At 33.0% G+C, this 7,216-nt stretch overlaps 1 long non-coding RNA gene across 3 annotated transcripts; it reads right to left on the bottom strand.

Moving 5' to 3' along the window:
• Positions 1-3,520: 3,520 nt before the first annotated feature.
• On the bottom strand, positions 3,521-6,838 carry LOC107024038. Of its 3 annotated transcripts, none has more exons than XR_003579551.1 (4): positions 5,990-6,838; positions 4,632-5,294; positions 4,336-4,556; positions 3,521-4,248 (listed from the first exon to the last, which is right to left on the bottom strand). It is a non-coding gene; the product is annotated as an uncharacterized LOC107024038 (long non-coding RNA). The 3 variants fall into 3 exon arrangements; XR_003579550.1 differs by having other exon boundaries at positions 4,632-4,804; positions 5,990-6,832; XR_001457302.2 differs by having other exon boundaries at positions 4,632-6,829.
• Positions 6,839-7,216: the final 378 nt, after the last annotated feature.

Below are 7,216 nucleotides of genomic sequence, written 5' to 3'. Positions count from 1 at the left end.
TTAGGGTTCATAAGTTTTAGAGTTTCATATAGTTTAGGGTTTAGGGTTTCTTAGGATTTTGAGTTTAGGATATTGGGTTTTAGGTTAGGGTTAAGGGTTAAGGGCTTATGCTTTATTAGGTTTAGGGTTTTAGGTTATAGATTTTAACTACGTTTTTAGGGTTTAGTGGCTTTGGGTTTTTATTATTAAGGTTTTTATTGTTTATTTTAAGGTTAATAGGATTTCTTAACGTTTAGGGTTTATAGTTTCATAGGGTTCTAGGTTTTTAGTTAGGGTTAAAGATTTAGGGCTTTTATAGGTTCATTTTTTTAGGATGTTATAAGCATAGGGTGTAGGGTTTAGGTATTTTTTTTTTTTTTGAGATTTTTAGGGTTTAAGGGTGTTGCTTTTTCAGGATAAGGTCTTTAGGAATTTATAGGTAATGGGTTTAGTATTTTTTTTGGGTTTAGCATACACGATTTAGAGCTTTATAGTGTTTAGAGATTTGCGTTTTTTTTTTTTTTGGTTTAGGGGGTTTTGGGGGTTTTTGGTCTTAGGATTTAGGGCTAAGAATTTTTATATGTTTTATAGGTTTAGCTTTTACAGATTATTAAGATTTGGGGTTTAGAGACCCGAGTTTTGTAGGGGTATTAAATAGTTTTTAGGGTTTATTGGATTTAGGGTTTCATAAGGTGTAGGGATTACGGTTTCTTATGGTTTTAGGTTAGAGTTTAGGTTTTAAGGCAAGGAGGTTTTTAGGTTTATACTCTTAAGCTAAGGATTTTTTCTAGGTAGTGTTTATGGATTTGGGTTTTGTAGGTTAAGGTTTTTGTGTGTTTGATACCTTTAGGATTTAGAGCTTAGGATGTTTTTGTGATTTTAGGTTTAGTATATAAGGTTTATGAGTTTATAGTGTTTAGAGCTTAATGTTTTTTAGGTTTAGGGGTTTTCAGGATTTTTAAGGATTAAATGTTTCTTAGGGATTTTTCGTGTTTATTGTTTAGGGGCTTTGGATTTTTTGTGTTAAAATTTAGGGTTTAAACTTTTTTAGAATTTAGAGTTTAGAGAATAGGGTTTTATCATGATTTTTAGGGTTTATATTATGATTTATAGGATTTACAATCACTTAATATTTAGGATTTAGGTTTTTTTTAGGCTTTAGGTTTAGGATTTAGGGTTTTAGAATAACGTTTAGGGTTTAAGGCATAGCTTTTTTTTTCTACTTTTATTTGTTTAAGGGGATTGAGTCTTTTAAGTGGAGGTTTTTTTGGTCTTAGGGCTTAGTTTTTTTTTTTTTTGTGTTTGTTTTAGGGTTTAACATATTGGATTTAGGGCTTTATAGGGCATAGAACTTAGAGTTATGGGTTGTTGAGTATTTTTAGTGTATTTAAGGGTTGAGTGTTTCTTAGGATTTTCTAGGGTTTAACGCTTAGTTTGTTTTGTGTTTTTTTTTAGTTTGTATGTTTACAAATTATTAGGGTTTAGAGTTTATAGCTTAGGGTTTTGTAGGATTTTTAGTTTATATTATGGTTAAAGGATTTAGTATTTCTCAAAGATTAGCGTTTCTTATGGATTTAGGTTTAGGATTTAGGGTTTTAGGCTAGGGTTTACTGCTTAGGGCCATAGGGTTTTTTAGGTATATTGATTAAGGTTAAAGGTTTTAAATAGGTTTTAGGGTTGAGGGATTTGGCGGTTTTAGGTCACAGGTTTTTTTGTGTTTTATAGGGTTTGGGATATATTATTTAGTGCTTGATATGGTTTAGAGCTTAGAGATTTTTTGGCATTATGGGTTTTTCTATTCTTAGAGATTTTAAGGGTTAAGATTTTCTAGGGTTTGGGGTATAGATATTAGTTTTTTTTAAAAAAAAAAATTTTTAGGTTTAGTTATGACGAACTTTTAAGACATAGGGTTTAGAGATTAGGATTTTGTACGAGTTTTAAATGAATTTTTGGGTTTATTTTGAGATTTAGGGTCTGTTAAGGTTTAGGATTTTAGGTTTGGAAGTTACTCTTTTTTGTTAGGTTTTAAGGTTATGGGATTTGGGGTTTTAGGTTATGGATTTTATGGTTTAGTGCTTAGGGTTTTTAGGGTTTCGCATATGAAATTCTAGGTTTGATAGGGTTTCGAGCTTTAAATTTTAGGTTTAGGGTTTTTTTTTTATGTTTTTTAAGGGTTTGATATTTAAGTGTTCCTTAGAGGTTTTTACGGTGTATTGTATAGTTCTTAGGGTTTTGAAGGGGTTCGTTATAGGGTTAATTTTAGAGTTTCTTAAGAATTTGCGTTTAGTGTTTGTTAGGGTTTTAGGTTTAAGATTTAGAGTTATAGGTCAGGGTCAAGAACTTGAGGTTTTTTTTATGTTTGGTGTTTTACGTTAAGGGTTTTATTTATGTTCTTAGGTTTAGGTCTTTATGTTTTTTGGTTAAGGTTTTCTTAGGTCATATAGGTTGGTTTCGGGCTTTGAGTTTTTTTTGTGTGTTTTTAGGGTTTAGATTATATGATTTAGGCTTTATAAGGTTTAGAGCATAGAGTTTCTTTAGGTTTAGGGGTTTTCTGGCGTTTATAGCTTTGTTTTTTTGTGAGTGTTTTTTGGTATAAGGTTTATGTATTTTTAGAATTTAGGGTTTAGAACTTAGGGATTTGTTGTGGTTTAAAAAAAATTATGATTTATATTAGGTTTTATATGATTTGTGGTTTCTTAAGGTTTATGGTTTTTTAGAATTTTAGGTTTAAGATTTAGAGTTTTAGGCTTGGATTTAGTTTTTTTTTATGTTTCGAATTTTAGGTTAAAGGTTTTATCTTGGTTTTAGGGTTTAGGGGTTTAGATTTTTTAGGTGAAGGTTTTTTACGATTTCATAGGTTTATTGTTTAGGGCTTACGGTTTAGGGTTTTTCGTGCATTTTTTATAAGGTTTAAAGCTTATTATTTAAGGTTTAGCAGGTTTTAGCTTTTTGTAGTGTTTAACTGTTAAGTGTTTCTTAGGATTTATAGGGATTATGGTTTAGATCTTAGGGTTTCGTAATAGTTTTAAATGGTTAAAGGATTTATTATAGATATTATAAGATTTAGGGTTTCTTAAGATTTAGGGTTTAGGGATTTTTTTAGTGTCTAGGGTTTAGATCTTAGGATTTTGTAGGAGTTTAAAATGGCTTTAGGGTTTATTTTATGATTTATAAAAATTAGGTTTTCTTAAGGTTTATGGTTTCTTAGTGTTTTATGTTTTTTTTAAAAATTTTATTTGAATGACCCTTGATGGGGTCAGGGGCTTGACAATACCCCAACCCTAATTTAAATAAACAAACAAAATACTAGGAGGGGGAGTGTTTTTTTTTTTGGGTTAACGAGCCTTGTGGTTGGTCAGGGGCTGAGCAAAACCCCCAAGCCTTAACATTTATTAAAAACAAAAGTACATAGGGTGGTGCATAAACCATACCTCCGATCCTAAGGTGGGTTATGAGTCGACAAATTTCCTAAGGCTCATCAACTCAACCTGATACATCAAATTGTAATAAAAAAAGAAACTAAGCACCTATGGAGGACTCCTTTAAAAATTTTTCGTAATAATTCATAAAAGAGGGAGACTCTCTCATTTCAAAAAAGTCTATTAACATACAATAGCCTATTCTAATCAAAGACTTGGATGATAAAATCAATTTGTACATCTACAATATACAACATGAAAAATATAATAGTACTGTAATACACAACTTTAAGTATTATCATAAGCCTCTACTTCTAGCCCTTTTGATTGGCCTTCTAGTGTTCTTCGAACATAGATTATGTCTTATAATCTTCCTTCCTCTTGGTTACAACCCTTGTTTGTGTTTTAGTTCTTATATTTCTTCTTCATAGTTAGTGTGGAAGGTGATTTTACCTCTTCTTCATCTTCCTTACTGTCTAAAGATCGAGTATCATTATCATACTCATCCTGAGACACTATATGGCTATATTCATCCACTTCTTCATATTTTTATAGCTGATACTATTCCTTCCCTTGTCATTTTTTAATTGTATTTCTTCTTTTTTTACTCAGTCTTGATTTGGATATGTAGTAACTGTTTTGTGGAGATTCTTCATCTTGTGGAGAACTTCCTTCCATTGTTTTATCTTGTTGTTGATGTTCGCTGTTGTTTGCAGTTTCTTGACTGCTAGAATCTGTAATAAGAGCAGGCACTCCAAGCTCGATGCATTGCCTTCTTGCCTAGTTTCAGCCACCATTTTCTTCTTCAAACCAATCCCTGTACCTACACCAGTGCCACTGCCTCCCTCCTCTACACATGTATTAGTCTCACATAAATTTGTAGGATATTTAGATGCATAAACTTTCATACTTGGTAACGGATTGAAACTTGGATTACCTATATATGTACATTGCCTGTTACATTCTGCTGTGCATGGCCTGCATGACTTTTTGTTGTGAATCACTCAACTCCATCCCCTGCAAACAAATCTGCATTTCAACAGTTTTTTGTTGTCCCTGCATATTTATCTTAGGTCGTTCCTCTGTATGTTCTGGTTGGTCTCCCTTTATTGAGGAAGAACTCATCTCCAATTGAATTAATGTATTTGTACCTTGTTCCTGCATATTTAAAGTATCAAAATCATTATGAATAGGGATGCTGCGAACCATACCTGGCACTGTATGTTGATTTACCTTGTTTTTTTCTTGAACTGTAGGTTCCCAAACTGTTGTTTGCTTTCTTTGTTATTGTCAATTATCTCCTTTCTCTACCATTTCTGGAATCTGGTGCATTATTGATTTATTCGTTGCAGGTTTTTTACCTTTCTGCATTCCACCTTCAACTTGTGAAGCTTGCTTCATATCCCCTGCACCATTGTTTTTTCCTAAATTATTCTTGTCCTTCATGATAGCTTCTAGCTATTTTCTTTGATTAAACTCTTCATCTCTTATCTTGACAGTACAATCAGTGATCATGTGACCTTGGTGTTTGCAATAAGGACATTATGTAGACACATTTTCATACTCAATACATTGCCATTGACATATATTCAGATCCTCTTCATCACAACCAATCCACACATGTTAGGTCTTTCCTTAGTAAGATCTAGATGGATTCAAACCATTGCCATGCTACCCCCCTAATCTTGTTAACCGTAGCATTGTCTCGATATAGAACTTTACAAATTGGGGCCAATAAAGCTATTAGGATATCCTTATAATAACAATGCTAAGGAAGCTCTAGAAGAACTATCCAAACTGGCATTATTGGAGTTTCTTCTATAGGTTTAAAGGTAGGACTCCAAGTTTCAATTCTCATAGGCTGCCCCGCAATAGTCATTCTTTGTTTAGTCCAAACTGTTACGAAATCAAGTTCATTATCTAAATCAATATAGACATGTCTAGCATTGAAATGATCAATTTTAACCCCTGATAACTGCGTTATATTTATAAAACTCTGTCTAAACAGCTCCACATTAGGCATTACATTACTAAACTTGCCAATTAGAGTATATTTACACTTGTCCCTCCATTTTATGAGAAAATCTTCTACATTAAAAATAACAGCAGGTCTGGCTTATTTCATAGTAATCTTAGGTTTCTAAACAAAATGGGAGCTGCAGTTTTGGTCAAGTTACATCTTAAGTCTGGCATCATAAGTCTGGATAAGTGTATAAGGTGCAGGTTCTTGTTTATCAGCTGGTTTTATTTCTTTAAATTTTTCATAACCTCATTGACCTTTCATATTTAAGTTAGGTTGTTGTCTAGGTCCTAAAAAGTTTATAGAGATTTGTGGAAATGGTGGTTGATTGTACCTTGCAGCAATAACAATTGCACCCCCATTCCCATAATTCCCAGTTATAGCTAATTCAACTAAATCCTCAACATTTTTAATAGTATCATTATATGCATTTGTAGCTGCAATAATCTTGCCACAGCCAGAACCAATACCTCCATTCCCATTGCTACCAACAACAGCTAAACCAACATTCTCTCTATCTATATTTTAAGCTTCGAAATACTAAAAGCAATGTTAGATGGAATGTTCTTACCTTCAGATACAATGGTTGTCCTGGAAAATTACACCCTCGATCACCAAGAACAAGTTGTTGTGTATCAACCCTATTCCTGCTGATTTCTTGAAGATTTTCTTAACCTTCTAGATTAGCAGCATATTGTGGATTATGATTAGTACACTCACTTTTTCAAGAATAATGAAAATGTTCAATACTGGAGACCTTTCCTTGACACCCATCATCATTAATGTGGATCGGAGATCCTTCACTACCTCCCAAACTCAAATCGACACATGCGCTCGTTTTTGGTTTCTATTTCTCTGACTTTCGTACACCCAGTTCACTAAAACCAATCCCAATATTTGGATTCACGTATTTCATCTCAGAACCTCGACGAAATTCCTTTTGAGATTCAGGAGATTTACCAGTTCTCCAATATGTCAAATAGCGATTCATATTTGGAACAGAACTTAGTCGCGATCGTTCCTCTCCACTTTCGCGATTTAGAAATTCCATTTAAGCCTTCAATTTAAACAGTAGCGAACCAGAATCTGCTAACTCCAAAACATTCTTTGCCAGTCCAATTCCTCTACAGAAATCACGATATGACTCTCCTCACGCAATTTCGAGGAATTGTCCGCTGCATTTGTGGACTGTTTTTTTGTTTTTGGATAAACACTCTACGATTTATCCTTATCAGGTGGCCAACGTGGCTCCATCGGCAGCGAATCCTCCATTTCAATGAATATCAGGAAGCAGCTGCTAGGGTTGAACGCAAGAATCAGGTGCTAGAGAGAATCTAGAGAAAAAATCTTTTTTTTATATATAGTGTTTAGGGTTTTTTTAAGTGGGGAAGTGTTTTAAGTTTAGGATTCAGGTTTTAGGGCTAAGGTTTTTTTTAAGTTAAAGGGTTTTAAAAGAATAGTTTTATCTAGATTTGTAGGGTTTTTTTTTTTCATTTTTTTTTTTAATTTGTAGGGTTTGGAGCTTTGGATTAGGGGTTAGGGCTTAGGGTCTTCTTGTATTTTTTAGGGTTTAGCATATATGACTAGGGGTTTTAGAATTTTTTAGGATTATTAAGGGTTATGTGATTCTTAGGGTTTTTTTTTATGTTTTTATTGTTTAAGGTTTATAAATTTTTAGGATATAGGGTTTAGAGCTTTGGGTTTTGTAGCGGTTTTAAATGATTGTTAAGGGTTATATCAGGTTTTTATAGGAGTAAGGATTCCTTATCGTTTGGGGCTTAAGATTTCTTAGGATTTT

This window comes from Solanum pennellii, chromosome 7 (assembly GCF_001406875.1).
Source record: "Solanum pennellii chromosome 7, SPENNV200".
Lineage (NCBI taxonomy): Eukaryota > Viridiplantae > Streptophyta > Magnoliopsida > Solanales > Solanaceae > Solanum > Solanum pennellii.
Note: the sequence above shows the minus strand (reverse complement) of the source record. Positions and strands in the feature narration are given on the sequence as shown.